We start from the raw sequence: 18165 nt of genomic DNA, 5'->3' as shown, positions 1-18165 counted from the left end.
ACATTCAAAGCAGGCAAGGGACACAGAAGGTTGAATATAATAAGGAAAAAATCCCCAGCAGCATAGCAGCTGACACAACCAGGCCTGAAGCTCCAGGCAGAGAGGTCTCTCTGTGAGCATTCTAGAGGGATAAGGGGAGGCCCAAGGCATGTCTGGGTACAGAGTGCTTAGAGACCAAGAACATTGCCCAACAAACCTGAAAGACACACTGCGTTATATCTGTGTGGGGAAAGAAGCAGTCATGTCTCTAGGCCGCAGGTGGAGGACAAAGGACAGAACCATTCTGCAGCTGCTGCAGGTGGGGGTACAGCAATGGAGGAAGCCAATTCCTGGCAAATTCAAGTTTGGCCAAAAATACAAGTAAACACATACCACACAACATAGAGTGTGCTTAAGTGACCAGGAGAAAAATCAAATATGGAGAGAGGTTTACACAGGGGACAACTGGTCACAGAAATCCACCTGGCTCTACCCAACCCCCTCCAACCCAAGTGCTTATAGGACCAGCTAGGAGGGACACATTTGGCTGGGAACTCAGAAGGGTGGGAGAAACTGTTTGGAGACTGAACCTGAGACCAACCAGGAAACATGGGGTCTGCAGGTGACATTGGGGACTAAGAATTAGCTCCCTCACTACACAAGCAGAACCCAGGGGAAATCCCTGGGGTAAAGTCTTCCAGCATGGGCCAGCAACTAGACACTGGAGATGCACTAATTTAAAATCCCAGAACAATTATCATTCAACTAAGAGCCTGGAGCCTAACTAAGCCTAAACCCTGCTTCCAGGAACCCCGCTTTCAGGATGACCTCTCTCACTCCAACAATCCAGAGTGAGGAGCATCACACTCCAACAGACCCAACCTAAAACCCGCTGAGAAGGGAAGTTGAGAATATTCTGAACTCCAACAGAAAAGACTTATTTTTACTTTTCATCAAGATTTTTCTTCTTTTTTCTTTGCTTTTTTTTTTATTAAAGTCATTTTTACTATTTAATTGTGACCTTAATGGTACATGGACACTTATCCAGTCTCCTATATTTTTTTCTTCTCATATATAGCATTTTTGAAGCCAATTATTTTACACATATTAGTTTTTTGTAAACTAGAATGTTTGATTACTATATTTTAATTTTTTGGTATTTTATTTTTATTTTTTATTTAAATTTCGTTTTATATTTTTTTTGCCTACCTGCTTCCCTTGATTCTCTTTCCTCCTGCTAACAGCCAATCTCCAATGTTCCTTCTTTTCCTTTTCCTTTAACCTTTATGTCTGTCTTCTCTCCTCTTCCCTCATAATCATTACATCCTATATCACTTCCATGCTTTTTCTGTCCACTATTTGAAAATGTAAATACTTTTGCAAACTTGTTGTCATATCATTTCTCTTTATTCTGATAACTAATACTTTAGACATCATAGTAGTAACTATTTGGTTTAATACTATAAAGTGTTTGCATTCATTTTTGTTATTAGCTGAATCCTTCAGGGACACTATAAGTCCACAATGTAGAAAATTTATTGCCTCACATCCATACTGTTAGATAGGTACACACCAAAACAATATGAAAAACAAGGGAACAAATCACCCCCAAGCAAACCAAGATACTCCAACAGCAAAATCCATTGATACCACAGGGGAAGAAAAGTCAGAGAAGGATTTTAGAATGTATATAGTTAAACTGATCTCTTAAGTAAAAGATGCTGTAAGAGAGCAAATAAAGGTAGCAAATATCACCTCAATAAAAGATAGAGATTCTGAAAACAAACAAACAAAAACTACTTGGAATAAAGGAAACAATAAACTAAATTACAAATCCAATAGAAAGCATCACCAATAGACCACTTGGAAGACAGAACCTTAGAAAATGAAGACAAAATATATAAGCTTAAAATAGAGTGTACCATTAAGAGATGATATGAAACCATGAACAGAACTTCCAAGAAATGTGAGATAATATAAAAAGACCCAATATAAGATTTGTTGGGATAGATGGAGGTATAGTGACACAAACCAAAGGAATTCACAATCTTTTCAATGAAATAATATTAGAAAATTTCTCAAATCTAAAGAATAAAATGTAAAATAAAATGCAAGAGGTTAACAGGACCCCTAAATATGCAAAATTACAACAGATTCACATCAAGACACATTGTAATGAAAATTCCTGCCATATAGAATAAGGATAAAAATGTAAAGGCTGTGCGAGAAGAATGTCAGATTATGTATAAGAGAAAACCAACAGGGATCTCAGCGAATTTTTCAACCCAGATCTTCAAATCTAGGAAGTCCTGGAATAATATACACCAAGCTCTGGAAGAAAATGGATGCCAACTAATAATTCTATATCCAGCAAAATTTAAACTTCAGATTTGAAGATAAAATAAAAACCTTTCATGACAAATAAAATTTAAAAGAATTCACAACCAGAAAGCCTCCACTTCAGAATATTCTCAACAAAATATTCCATTAGGATAAAATAAGAAAAAAAGTGAAAACCAGCAAAGGGAGAAGCTACACTAAAGGAACAGTCAATCAAGGGAAAAACTAATTAAAATTAAGAGTTAGATATAAACCAAAATCACTAGAAACATAAATCATACCTCAATAATAACCTTGAGTGTTAATAGCCTAAACTCATCAATAAAAAGGCAGGCTGGTAGATTTGATTACAAAACAAGATCAAAAACATACTTTCTCCAAGAGACTCGCCTCATAGGTGAAGATATCCATAGACTGAAGGTGAAAGGTTGGGAAAAATCATATCATGTGGATCACATAAACAAGTAGGGGTTTCTATCCTCATGTCAGATAAAGTGGACTTCAAGCCAAAGTTAATCATATGGGACAAAGAAGAACATTTTATATTGCTTAGAGAATTATACATCAATAAGACATAACAATCATAAAAATTTATGCCCCAAACAATGGAGCATCTACGTACATCAAAGAAACCCTTGTTGATTTCAAGAATCAAATAGAGCACAGGAAAATTATACTGGGTGATTTTCACACATCTCACTACTGGAAAGTTCTTCCAAACAAAATCTAAAGAAAGAAACTATAGAACTCAATAATACAATCAATAATTTAGACGTAACAGATATATAGAATATTTCATCCATCAATGAGCAAATACACTTTAATCAGTACATAGATTCTTCTCTAAAATAGAAAATATGCCATAAAGCAACTCTTAGCAAATACAAAAAAATAGAGATAATACCTTGAATCCTATCAGATCATAATGCAATAAAATCAGAAATCAATGATAGAATAAAATGTAGAAGTTAACACCTGGAGACTAAATAATTTGCTATTGAAAGACAAATGGATAATTAAGGATGAAATCAAAAAAGGCAAATTAAATAAAAAGGGGTAAAGGAGAACAGTGATACAACATATCAAAATCTCCGGGACACCAAGAAGGTAGTACTAAGTAGTTCATTGCACTGAGCTCATTAATTAAAAGAATAGAAAGTCAATGAATAAGACCTAATATTCCATCTCAAACTCACAGTAAAAGAAGAATAAATTAACACTAGAAGCATCAGAAGACAGGAAATAATTAAAGCTGAAATCAATGAAATTGAAACAAAAGAAAAAAATTAGAAAATTGACAAAATAAAAAGTAGATTCTTTGAAAAAATAAATAAAATTGATAAACTCCTAACCATGCTAATGGAGAGAAAAAGACACAAAACTCAAATTACTAAAATTTGTGAAGAAAGAGGAACTATCACAATGGACATTTCTGAAGATACAGAATATAATTAGAAAGTATTTTTAAAATTTGTACGGTAATAAAATAGAAAATCTTGAAGACATGGAAAATTTCTAGAGACATATGACCCACCCAAACTGAACCAGGAGGACATACAGAACTTGAGCAGATCAATCTTAAGCAATGAAATAGAAGGACACCATCAAGAGCCAACCAACTAAGGAAAGCCCAGAACCAGACAGATTCTCACCGAATTCTACAAGACTTTCAAAGAAGAATTAACACCTAGACTTCTCAATTTTTACCATGAAATAGATAAGGGAACTCTTCCAAACTCATTCTAGGAAGCTAGTATCACCCTGATACCAAAACCAGACAAAGACACATCAAAGAAAGAAAATTTCAGACCAATATCCCTGATGAACATAGATGCAAAATTTCTCAATAAAATTCTGGCAAATTGCTAGACTACGGAACCAACCTAGGTGCCCCTCAACAGATGAATGGATAAAGAAACTGTGATATATGTACACAATGGAATACTACTCAGCCTTAAGGAAAAACAAAATTATGGCAATTTCAGGTAAGTGGTTGGAACTAGACAATATTATGCTAAGCAAAATAAGCCAATCCCAAAGAACAAAGCCTAAATGTTTTCTCAGATATGTGGATGCTAATTCACAATAAAGGTTGGGGGGGAATATGGCTATTTTGGAACAAACAGAGAGAATCAAAAGGAGGAGAGGTAACATGGGGGGTAGGTATGATGGTAGAATGAATTGAACATTATTACTCTATGTGCATATATGATTATGTGACTTGTGCAACTCCACATCATGTACAACCAGATGAATCAGAAGTTATATTACATTTAAGTATATGTCAAAATACATTCTACTGTCATGCATAACTAATTAGAACAAATTAAAAATCTATTAATAATAATATTGAGAAATCCCCTCCACCTTTCATCCAACTTCTCCCACTACTAACATAGCTATAGTTCAGTATCACAGCCAGGAAGTTGACAGTTCTTCAATCCACTAACTTTATTCTGATTTTAGCAGTTCTATATGCACTTGAGTGTGTGTACATGTGTGTCTGTGTCATTGCATGCATGTTTATTTAGTTATATGTAGTTGTATCACATCTGTAAATTTGTATGACCCCAGCACAATCAACACACAAGAATGACTCTCAGTTGATCCCTTTTATCAGTTTGTCTCCTGTATCAATTATTGTACAAGGTCAACCATGGAATAGATGCTCAAGAAATGTTTGTGTGAAAACACATTAATACCTAGATGCTTTAACTGTGACCTTTGTAAACACAGATTTTAAACATTAAATGACTTTCTCCATATAACTCAGTGAGACAATACCTGAACACAAAACCCGAGTCCAAAAAACTCTGCCACTTATTTGTGTGGTCCAAACATCTTGAACAAGTTCTTCCATTTCTCTGAGCTTTAAGTTTTCCACCTTTAAAGCTGAAGTAAAAATAATAATCCTAACAATATTAATAATAATTCATGTTTATTGAACCCCTATTCTGAGGATAATGAGGTTTACAGATAATAAGCAAGTTTCCCAGTATCATATACCCTATGTAATTGAATCATCCATTTTCAATACAAAGCACATATACTCATCTCATAGGATTATTGTGAGGACTAAGTGGGACACTGCATGTAAAATTCATGACAGGAATAAATACATAATAAATTATGTTTTTATTAGATGCACAGACCTAAAATATCACATAGTATTGCAATTTTCCATTTAATTATCTGTCTCATTCACTAGGCAGTGAGCTTACTTGAAGGTTTTTATGTCCTGGAATGTGGGAGATGCTGTATTCATGTTAGTTTACTTTTCTGCCTAATTCCAATTCTCTAAATGCAAAATACATCAAGAGAATCTGTGTGCAGAGGCATCAAAGACCTGTGAAGCAATATTTCAACAATTGGCCCATTAGCCTGTAACAGTTTCTCAGGGAAAGAGTGCAGTGGCTTCAAGTTCAATTCTTCAGATTGCCCTAGTCTCAGCTTCCTACATCATTGAATACTCACAAAAGATCACTTGGAAGGAGTCACTGTGGTCAGAAAGTACTATTATTTGAGGGTACTCATGTGGTTGTTGAAGGAAATAAAAATCAATGGAACTTTTTGGAAGGACACTTGGCCCATATATCTAAAAACCCTTGAAGGAAAATAACAAGAGTTCAGTGTAAAAGTAGATTGACAGAGTGATATCAAGAAATACAGAAGAATTAAGGCCTCCAAATTTTTTTCTCCCCAGTAAAAGCAATAAGATCCCTAGCAAAAAGTTTCAGGATCAAGTTTTTCAAGACCCTGGGAACTACAGACTCATAACTATTTATTTATAGAAAAACTGCAGCATATTGGTACATCCTGTGAGTTTATGGTACCTAACCTTATCTCATACCCATCTCATCCATGATAGCTTCACTGCAGTAAAACACAGCAGACAGCAGCCATTGGAGAGGGCTGAATGTGGCCATAGTTCCTTCAAAGGCCCATTCGCAGAGAAGTAACATTGTTTGGTTGGTCTGAGAATTCACTGAAAGATTCAAATCTCAGAGCTTTCTTTATTGAATCAGTCTCAAAGGAACACAAAGGCAAATAGTCTTTTTCCCTTTTTTTTTCTGGAAACAGAAGAAACTGTTTTAAATGGAGGCAGTGGACAACAGTTAGGACAATGACTGAAATCTTAAAAGGAGAAGCTGGGGGACATGTTCATATGTGACTTTGAATAGTTCCAACAAAATTCTAGGAATCTAAAAGTCTACACAAATTTGTTGAGCTATAGATATTCCAAGGTCTTAGAAGAGACTTTGGAAGTCCCTAAACTCTTAGCTATGATAAACCTTGAGGCCCTAACACAAGCAGGAATGAAAGGCTAAGGTGAGGTTATAAACTACCTGGCTGTGTATTGAAGACAAACTCTGGTAATCACAAGGAATCTGTCTGCAAGGAAAGGGAGGCTTAACAGTTCTACACCATCTAAAGAAATGCATATCCAATAATTAGATGACTGCTAAGTTATCTGAGCAGAAACTACAGTGGTGACACATGACAAAGAACACAGACTGTTCAGAATTAGCAAAGAAAGGCTATAAGAAAGAGCAAAAATCAATTACAACAAATCCTGGGCATGTGGGAAAATATGAGTTCCAGAAGAAGCCCAGATATTGGACTTACTAGGCAAAAACTTTAAATTGGTATTTAAAGAGCATATTCACAAAACTAAAGGAGTTCATGTTCATGAAAATTATGTCTCCTCTGAGAGTATCAGTAAAGAATCAAAGTATGATTTTAAAATTTTGGAGTTGAAAATTACAGTAACTGAAACAAAAAAATTCACTAGAGGGGCCCAAAAGAAGATATGGAGGGGCAGAAGAAAGGACTGACAAACTTGTAAATAGGTCAATAAAGATTATACAATGTAATGAACAGAAAGTAAAAGTAAAAAAAAAAAAAATTTAATTTCTCAGAGTCCTAGAAACACAATCGAGTACACCAACATAAACATAATGGTGTCATAGGAAGAATAGAAGACTGGGAACTATAGACTCATGACAATTTATTTTTAGAAAAACTGAGAATGAGCAGGAAAAAGTATTTGAAGGCATAATGTAAAAGTAACTTCTCAAATTTGATTTTTAAAAATTAACTTACATGTCCAAGAAGTTCAGTGATAAATAGAGAGAGCTGCATGCAGAGATATCAATCAGTCAACAGATAAGAGACAGAAAGGGTCTTAAAAACAAAAAAGAAGTGTCTCAGCAAATACAAAAAAAAAAAAAAGGCATTTTCAGACAAGTCTCATCAGAAAATAATAGAGGACAAGAAGGAAAGAGGTGGCAATTATTCAAAATCTTAAAAACAACAACAACAAAGACAGGCAATCAAGAATTCTGCATTCAGCACATAACAAATATTTTGTCATCATTTTTTTTAAAAGGGAGAAATTAAGACATTACCAGATAAACAAAAACAGAGAATTTATTGCTATCAGGTCTGACTCACCTGAATTTTTAAAATAATTCGTTCAAGCTGAAAAAAGTACAATTGATAAAATTAAAGCCACATATGTTGCAACTGGGAAGGTGAAATGATACTTTTGTCCTAGAAAATGTGTGGTGAAATTAAACGATTATCAGATGACTCAGCAATTGCACTCTTAAGTATATTCCAAAAAGAATTAAGAGCAGTTGTTTAAGTAAAAGTTTGCATACAAGTGTACACAGCAACAATATTCTCAAAAGCCCAAAGATAGAGAGAACCCAAGGGTGCATCCACCAATCATGTAGAAAAATAAGCTAAAAATGTAGAAAAATAAGAAAATATGCTAAATGATATACTATTTAAAATGTTTTATTTATAAATGATGTAAAATAAGTTCACATTCCATGAAATGCTTCACGAGTATTTATATTAATTATATTTGAGCATGATATCAATAAGGTGACCGACTCTTCAAATGGTAGAACTGCACCTTTGATTGCAGATATATATGAACGAATGACATATCCATACAATGAAATTTTATTCACTAATAAACACAATTCTGATTCATGCTGTAGCATCAATGAATCTTGAAAATATGCTGCTTGAAAGAGCCAGGCACAAAGCACCCCACATCAGATTCCATTCCTATGACATGTCCACAACAGGCAAATGCATCACAATGGACAGTGGACCAGTGGCTTCCCTGGCCTGTGTGAAGGTATAAGTGGTTTCCTTTGGGGGTTGTGGAAGTGTTCTGATATAAATGGTGATGGATTCCCAACTTTTTGAATAAAGTAAAAAAACCCAAAAACAATAATTACACAATATAAAAGGGTGAATTTTTCAGTAGGCAATCACATCTCAGCTTTTAAAAAATTGCAAAAATTTCATCAAAGCCTTGTTTGTATCGCACATAATAGCAGATAGGATTAGTTTAATAAACTATGTTCCAGTTATATACTTAAATTATGATTTAGAAGCAAATTTAAAAGTATGTAAAAATTCTGACCTAACTCAGATATGCTGTTTAACTTGTTCTGAAAAAAATAATATACACACATACATATACATATATCCTTGTAGATAAAGATGCTTAAAGTTTCCACATCTTGGGGATAAAATTAAAGAAATGCATTTTTTTCCTATTTTTTCCACAATTACAAATTTTCCATAATAAAAACATTTTCTTCCATGATTAAAAAATTAAATGCTACAGCACTTATTTTAAATGAATTCACTATAAGAGAAAGCAATTATATAAAATTATTTTCATTCTAAGAAAAAAAATCAATATTTCCCCCAATGGTTACATATGTACCATTTGCATATTACATACGTGTTCTGCTGTATAATTACTTGTCTTACAAAATAGTTTTTAAAGGAAATTTAAATTATAGAAGATAAATATAAATATTGCATTTTTTGAATTAATGGCACAGGATTATCTGCTTTCACTAAAATACTTTTACATTTATGCTATACACATTTTAATATATATTTAACAGCTATATGACCATCCTTTAAAGCTCATTTTTTTTAAACTCATTCACCAGGTATACAAAGATTTTCTATGGATGTATAATTAGTAAAATTTCACCTCTGTTATCAATCAGATATTATAGCAATTAATCAGAAGAAGCTTCATTTTGATATTTTAAAATATGGATTTCTATTGTTACATAATTTAAAATTTGAATATACTTTTTAAATAGGCAAGAAATTTTTTCCAGAGTTTTTGTTTTACATCAATTTTATATCAAAAAAATCATAATTGAAAGCATGCACATTTTTTATAAAAGTCATGTTCATTTTTGAAAGCAGTAATTTTTTCCTTTATTGTGGAGAAACTACTTATATCTTGAAGGAAAGGGATTGAATTATTATTTTCCAAAAGAAAATATACAAATAGCCAATGAGTATATGTTTAAAATGTACAAATTACCTTAAAAGAAATGGGAATCAGAACCATCATGAGATACCATTTTACCCAGGGTAGAATGGCAAGAGAAACAAGTTAAAAAATGATACATACTCAGGAGAATGCAGAGAAAGGAGAAATCTTATACATTGTCAGAAGGATATAAACTAGCACAGCCATAATGGGAAACAGTATGGAGATTCCTCAAAAAAGAATAAATAGAACTAACATGTGCTCCAGCAATCCCACCCCTGAATGTGCCTCCAAAGGAAATGACATCAGTGCATCAGAGACCCATGTTATTGCAGCACTATTTACAAAGGCCGAGATATGAATCAAGCTAGGTGTCCATTGATGAACAGATAAAGAAAATGTGGTTTATGCACACTATATCATAGTACTCAGCCATAAAAAAGAATAAAATCCTGTCATTTGTGGCAATATAGATAGAAATGGAGGATATTGTTTCAGAAGAAATCAGCCAGGTACAAGAAGAGACATATACCACATTTTCTTTCTCATGCATGGAAACTAAAAACATTAATTTCATGGATGAATAAAGTAGAATAATGGTCACTTAGAGGATAGAGAGAGCGCAGCAGAGAGGGGAATAGGGGGAGGTTGGGTAACAGGTACCAAAATAGCTGAATATGAGGGATAAGTTCCAGTGTTTTATAGCACAGTGGGGTAACTATAGCTCACAACAATGTATTACATATTTTATAAGTAACTAGAAGAAAAGCATAAAGGTTCCCAGCGCAGAGAACTGTTTAAAGGAAACTGAAACACTATCCTGACTTGATCACCACACACTGTATACAATGTAGGATTATCACATTGTATCCCATAAATAAGTACAATTATAATATATCAATTTTAAACCCTCTAGCCTGTGACTGGGTTTACACTGTCTCCTCCTCTTATCTTTATCCAAGTTTGTTTGCTGGCTCTGAAGTAGAGGACAGAGCATGGATTCTGTTCTTTGTGTTCATACTGCAACTTACCATTTTGGGACAAAGGGAGAGAGAGAAAGAGGGAGGATTGGCTTGGGAATATTTTCTCCTCTTTCCTCTTCTATATCTAGTACCACTGACGTTAGGAAAAGAAGAGAAAAATGGAAAATAGAGCAGAGGTTGAACCACAAACAGGCTACTGTTCATAGTCAGAGCCATCCTGGCCTCCCTCCACCTATGACGGCTGAGTCTGATGATCTCCATCTATTCGGAGCCTGATGCTGGGACCATCTCTTTGTTCCTGGATGGAAAGTCACATCTAACCCCCTTCTTAGGAGGCATCCTCTCCCATGGCAGCCACCTGGACCACTTCCTCATCGTTCTTCTCCTTCATGTGGTCTCAGGGGAACTACCGTGTTTCTCTGTGACATCGATGGCTATGTAGAGAGGACCTGGTGACCTGTTTCCACTTACAAGCGCATCACATCATGGTCCCCTTTCACTCTCCTGGCCCTGCAGCTCCTGCAAACATCACTCCACATCCAGAAATATCCAGTCTCTGGTTAACAAATGTGCCCAAACTTCAAGTCCCCCACAGAATAGTGCTAAATGCAGTTGACAGCAACAAGGTCATTACAGGGATGCAGCCTTGTGCAGGTTAGCAAGCACCCATGCAGAGAGGGAGACACCTGGCTTTCCCTGCCAACCTTTTGGAGGATCCTCTCTTTTAACTTCAGGCTGGGAGTAAAGCACCCTGCTAGAGAGAAGACAAGGAACAGCACTGTCCCCAGCCAAGCTGAAGTCTCAGTCCCCACTGGCCCCACAGGCAAGCTGGGAGGAAAGAATGGAGGTGGGTAAGGTGTTGGCTGGTGGGAGCAGTGCCATTCTTAGCAATGCCACAGGAGACACTTGATTCCAATCGATTCCGGTATTCTTTATTATGTGGGATGTTAAGCTCATTTTTTTTCTAGCCTTGAATCTTAGTCATAAATCACAGTGAAATAGAGTAAGTTCCACTCAGTATCCCATTGCACTCAGATCTGGAATTTAAGAAGATAACTTGAGTGGCTACATGACAGACTTGAGAGATGGGGCACAGCAGTGATGCAGCCTGTGGCAGTGAGATGTGCTTACATGGTGGCAAGAATAGTAGAGATGGGCGTGCTGTGCTACAGGAGGATGAGTGGTCTAATTCAGATGACTCTGAGACATGCTTTTAAATTACGGGGCTGATTACAACCTGAGTGGATATTTTTACCTCAGATAGAATAACTAAACAGGATACTTTCTGTAGTTCTCAAAAAAAGTTCATTCTTTTAAGATGATTATTCTATTTTTAATTTTTGAGGAACTTTCATACTGTATTACATGGTAGCCAAACCAATTTACCTCTCCATCAGCAGTATAGGAGGATTCCCTGTGTCTCTCCTAGTCCCGGCAGTGTGTTTGGAAAATAGTGCACAGTGAATATTCAATAAAATTGTGTTGGAAGGAGGAAGGAAGCAGAGAATGGAGAGAGAATGAAGGGGAAGAGGAAATAAATTAGAAAGGGAAGTGAGAATCAAGGAAGCTTAACATTTGAATCCAACCCTGCAAGATTTGTTGAGGTAACACTATTTCTACTAATACCAATACTAATTTTTTAGTGCTAATGATGGGCCAGAAACAATTCTAAAATCTCAGCATTTCCTTTCTTATTTATTGCTCACAAACCCTATGCAGTAGATAATTTATAATATCTACTGTATAAATGAGGAAATAGAGGAACAGAGAGGTCAGCTCATGCCACCTGATTACCAAGCAGAAGATCTGGATTACAAACCCGGCACAGTATCTCCATGCACTTACATACTAAACCAGGGTATGTCTCAGGGTGTGGTATGAAGAGAGGGCTGATGGAGGGGAAAATGGCTTAAACAACAAAAAGATGCAACAGGAGATCTGTAAGCTGTGTAGGACTAGATTGTCATCTTAACTTTTTGTTTGTGTCTAACTTGGTATATGCAGTGACATCATAATTAATTATTTGCTCACGTGTGGGCTGCCTTCTTAAATTGCAGATGCTGGGCAGACAGAATCAGCAATTCATTCACATTATTTCCCACAGCATTTGTCACTTTGCATTGTGCAAAATATGTGCTCAACAAATGAAAGGACTAAATCTTTTGTCACTTTGCAGTGGTAGATGTACTCTCAGGTAAGATATGTATGCCCTACTCCATTCATATGCATTTTCCTTTTAAATTTTGTCTTCTTTTTTTTCTAATTGTGAACCTGTGCATCTCAGTATTCCAAAGAGCTGACCCAATACATGGTCTGCAATATTTAATGTACATATTTTTAAAAAATTATAGATTAATCATGACGACACACAAATGTAAAACAACATAGTAAAGAAAATAAATGATAAAGAATTCCTAATTTGGACTCTGTGACCTTATCTAAACTGCTTTGCTTCTCTAGGACTGTTTCTTCTGCTAATAAAAGGGGGAAAAATGTTTAAATATGATTTCCAGCCCTAAGATCCCATCATTTGAAGAGAAAAGCTTATTTCTTTTCTTTTACATTGTAGAGGCAGAACGAGAGTCTAAGAAAGAAGTCTCCATTTATTAAAAACATAAACCATTGCATTGTTAGTACACAGACATTAAAAGACAAAGCTGGTTTCCATGAGAAACCACCCTCTCTTGCCACTGCTGAATGAAGACACAGAACGTTGGAGTGCCAGCGATTACAGGTTATTAACTTCTTTCCACTGAAGGGGACACATTCTAATTTGCATTTCTGAATATGCATGAGCAGCTCTGAGCTGAAAAAGAATTTGCCAGTTGTGACAAGGCCTTCACCAAAACTGTGACAGGAGTGTTAAAGAATGAGGAAGCAGAGTTTCCTTTTTCAGCAGGAAGGTTGGAGATCTGGCAGGGTTTCCTGTGGCTCTGTGGGCGAGTGTCTCACTTTCTAACAACCACCTTAAACAAAATCAGCGTAGCCTGGCTTCCCTTGGCATGCGGACTTCTGTGGCACTGCCGGCAGATGCCACTTCATGCAGCAATGGAAAGAACATTGAATTGAGGGCTGAAGGACCAGGGAAGGAATCACAGAGCTGCTATTAATCATCTGCCTCACCAAGCAAGCCACTGAACAGTCTTTTAATTTAAATTTAATGGATACACAGAAGTTTAAATTAACTGATACACAGAAACATAAAATTCGTACATTATTTATGGAATAGCAGGTGATGCTTCAATGGATGCACACATTATGCAATGTTTAAATCAGGTTAAACACATCAATCTCCTCAAATATTTATCAATTTCTTTATAAAATTTTTAGGGTGAAAACATTTCAAAGCCTTTTTTTTTCTAGCTTTTTGAACTGTATGTACATTGCTGTTATCTATCAACATCTATGGTACAATACAACACCAGAACAACTTCTTTCTGTGACTTGTTACCACTGACCCCATCTCTCCCTCCTCCCTCCTCTCCTTGGCCTCTGGAAACTATCATTATACTCTCTATGAAATACACTTTTTTAAAAGTCCACATGGGAGTGAGACCATGCAGTACTTGTGTTTCGTATTTCTGTGTCTGGCTTATTTCATTTAACATAACAATTTGCAGTTCCATTCAGGTTGTTACAAAGATAAGATTTTGATCTTTTTTAAACTGGATAGCATTCCAATGTGTAAATTTACATTTTCTTTATCCATTCATCAGTTGATGCACAGTTATTTCCATTTCTTAGCTATTGTAAATGGTGCTACAGTAAACAAGGGATGCATATCCAAAGAAAATTATTTCATTTCCTTGGATACCTATCCAATAATGGAATTGCTAGATCACATGTTTGTTCTATTTTTTGTTTTCAGAGAAACTTTAGTACTATTTTCCAAAATGGCTATATCAATCCAGCATGCAAGGCCTCTCTTTCTTCCATGTCCTCACTGGCACTTGTTATCTCTTGTCTTTTTTTATAATGGTCACTCTAAGTGGTATGAAGAAATGTCTTATTATGGAATTTATTGGCATTTCTCTGATAATTAGTGACACTGAGCAAATTTTTATATAACTATTGGCATTTGTACACCTTCCTATGAGAAATGGCTGTTTACATCTACTGCCTATGTTTCAAGTCAGGTTCCACTGACTATGTTAGAAACTAAATTTTCCAGTTTAAATGAGGTCAGTAACATCAACTTCATTTTTTTTTTAATATGAAGTAACACTATAAGGATGACAGCACTTTGAAAGCACTGAAAGATCAACAAATCCAGTGGATTTTTATTGATATGCAAATGTGGGATTATATTACTACTGACCTACAAAGAGGAATGGAATGAAATGACATTTTTCACATGTATTCAAAAGTGAGCTAGGTTGGCATGAGAAGCAGAACATGAGCTACAACAATCTACAGGTGTTGAGGAAGCATAAGGTCCAGCCAAGGAGACAAGAATGCAACTACCCCCATAGACAACCCCCAGTTACATAAATGCCAAGTCATATCACAGTAGTCTCTGCAAAGTCTACCTTTCATCTTTTTAGGGCCAACAAACAGCAAGATTCACAAAACCATCCTATCCACACAGGCAACAGATTTACATAGAAAGATCGACAAATGAACCGGTGCTTGCTAACGTGCAGTACCAGGCATTCATCTCCCCACCTCCCCCACACCCAAAGGATGAGTCAGATGCTAGGGATAAGATCCACGTTGCATAGGTAAGGGAGCCCTGGTTTAATAACACCATGTCCCAAGGCAGCCAATATCTCCTAACAATCCCACACTCATGACTTCCTGGGTCATCACAGAGATGTATCCAGTTGCAAGAAGCACCATGCTCAGGAAAACTCAAAAACAGGGAATGCCAATCAGGTATCTACAGCTCTCTCAGTCCAGGCACAGTTATTGCCCCAAAACAGCTGATGTTCATATATTGTTGAATACTAGGGATACTTAACAAGACCACTAACAGCATACCACATTTTCATGCAGTAGGGGGGAAGTCTCTTGTTAACCCTTTCCTAATTACTTAGAAAAGAGTATTAGTTAACAACAGAGCTTTGTTCAAGTATATACCACCTCTTACTTGGGTGATTACTTGTGTGATCAAACCTTAATCAGATCCCTTTTTCTTTCATACCCATTCTACAAATGGTGAAACGATCAAGCAAAACCAAATCCAATTCTATCATTCCTCTGGTCAAACCTCTTCAAAGACAGTTAAGCTTCCTTTACACAAGAATCACTTCCACAATGGAATATTAAGGGTGTCTAAAAATTCCCCCCACCCATGAAAGCTTTAAGAATACTGGCAAAAATGAAATAAAAAGGTCAAAGTCACCTTTCTCAGAACCTAGAAATTAACCAAAGCCTTATAAAACTCTAGTGAGCATTCATTTAAGAAAAACTGCTGAATACAAACAGGATAATAGAAGGAATTTTAACGTGCTCTATTGTTTTAGTCAGCTTTTTTGCTACTGTACCTAAAGAAACTGACCTAAACTACTCTAAAGGAGGAAAAGTTTATTTAAGTGCTCACGGTTTCAGAGTCTCAGTCCATAGACAACGGATTCTATTCCTCAGAGCTCCAGGTGACATCATGGCGGAGAGTGTGGCAGAGAGAAGCAGCTCACAGGGTGATCAGAAGCAGAGAGAGACTCCACTCTCTAATTACAAAATATATACCCCGTAGCCACACCCCCAATGAACCACTTCCTCCAGCCACACAACACCTGCCTCCAGTCACCACTCAATTAATCCCATTAGGGTTTAATTTACTGATTATGTTATTCTTTCATTATTCATTATTATTTCATTGTCTCATATGTGAGCTTTTGGGGGACACTACATTTAAAACATAACATATATTTCTACGCTTTCTTCCAGCTTTCTGGAAGACCAATAGATTTATGATCACAGAGCTGTGTAAACCAATAGACTGTAAGTCACTGAAGAAGGCAAAATTGATTGGGAGCCCAAAAGAAGAAAAGAAAAAAAAGACAGAAAGAAATATACCTATCTGCAGAAAAATGTCTCTATGTGACCTGTCTGGAAAAGCCCCATTCACAGAGCTCATCTTTATGTGACTTGACTCAGAGCTCACCCAGTAGAGAAGTACCTACTCCTGGGAAATTTGTTAAAAACAATGAGAAGCAGCTGTTTAACATTATACCTGCCTGAGGCAACATTAGAAGTTGGAAAAATCTGACACTGGATACAAATATTAAAATAAAAATCTAGGAAATGGAATGTTCTTAAGGCCTCAGAAAAGCTGCAGTATATTCCAAGATACCTCCATGTGTACCATCCTAACCTGTCCCTTCTGGCTGATGTCTGAACACTGGGAAAGCACAGAGTATTGCCTGGTTCTAGAGTTCAAAAGGTGTGTGGCAAGAAGACATAAAGCCAGTTAAATCTTTTGTCTTATAGATTTAATGTATATAAAAATATTTCTTTGTAATTATTACTTGACCACAAAGAGGACCACGCAGAGACTTAAGTGACTGCCCATAGTAAAGAAAATAGACTTTAAAGAATAGTCCAGGAAATTTCCTAAGCAACGGCAAAAACAGCTACAATAAACAACAACAATAGTACTAAACCCCAGGGAATTTAATTATCAAAATTACCTTGTTATGCTATTTTAAATATCCAGTTCTCAACAAAATTAAGTGGCATGGCATTGAACAACAAAGCATGACTGTTTTTAATCAGATTTTTTTGCCACTATGACAAGAACAATTTTAGATGAGGAAAAGTTTATTTGAAGCTCATAGTTCCAGAGGTCTCAGCCCATAGAGGGCCAGCTCCATTGCTCTCTGCCCAAGGTGAGGCAGATCATCATGGTAGAAAGATGTAGAGGAGGAAATAGCCTAGGATGTGGCACAAGGAGAGAGAGAGAGAGAGAGAGAGAGAGAGAGAGAGAGAGAGAGACAGAGAGAGACAGAGACAGAGACAGAGAGACAGAGACAGAGAGACAGAGAGACAGAGAGAGAGTGTGTTTTTTCCACTCACCAGGGACTTGATACAAACCCCAAAGGCATACACTACCTCCTCTAGCCAGGATAAAAAGGCAGTCAATAGACACTGTCCCTAAGGAACTTACTAGACAAAACCTTTAAATTTTCTATTTTAAATATGTTTGAAGAATTAAAAGGAAACACGCCTAAAACATTAAAGGAACGAATGAGTATAATGTTTCACGGTAGAGACTATCAACAAACAGAAATTATTAGAAAAAGAAACAAATAGATATTTTGGAGTTAAAAAGTGGATTGACTGAAATAAAATACATTCATTAAAGGGCTCAGTAGAATATTTGATATGGTGGATGAACCAATCAGTGAACTTGAACATCAGTCCATTTGAACTATCCTGTGTGAGGAAAAGAAAATAAAAAGAATCAGGGACAGTTAACAAACTTCAGTGGGCCTAAGGGACTCCATCAAGTGTACCAAGATGTTTTTGATGGGAGTTCCCAAAAGTAGAAGATAGAATTAGGAAGAAAGATGATTAAAAGAAATAATGGTTGGA

The sequence above is a fragment of the Ictidomys tridecemlineatus genome, chromosome 7 (genome assembly GCF_052094955.1).
Source record: "Ictidomys tridecemlineatus isolate mIctTri1 chromosome 7, mIctTri1.hap1, whole genome shotgun sequence".
Classification (NCBI taxonomy): domain Eukaryota; kingdom Metazoa; phylum Chordata; class Mammalia; order Rodentia; family Sciuridae; genus Ictidomys; species Ictidomys tridecemlineatus.
This window is presented reverse-complemented; position numbering follows the sequence as displayed.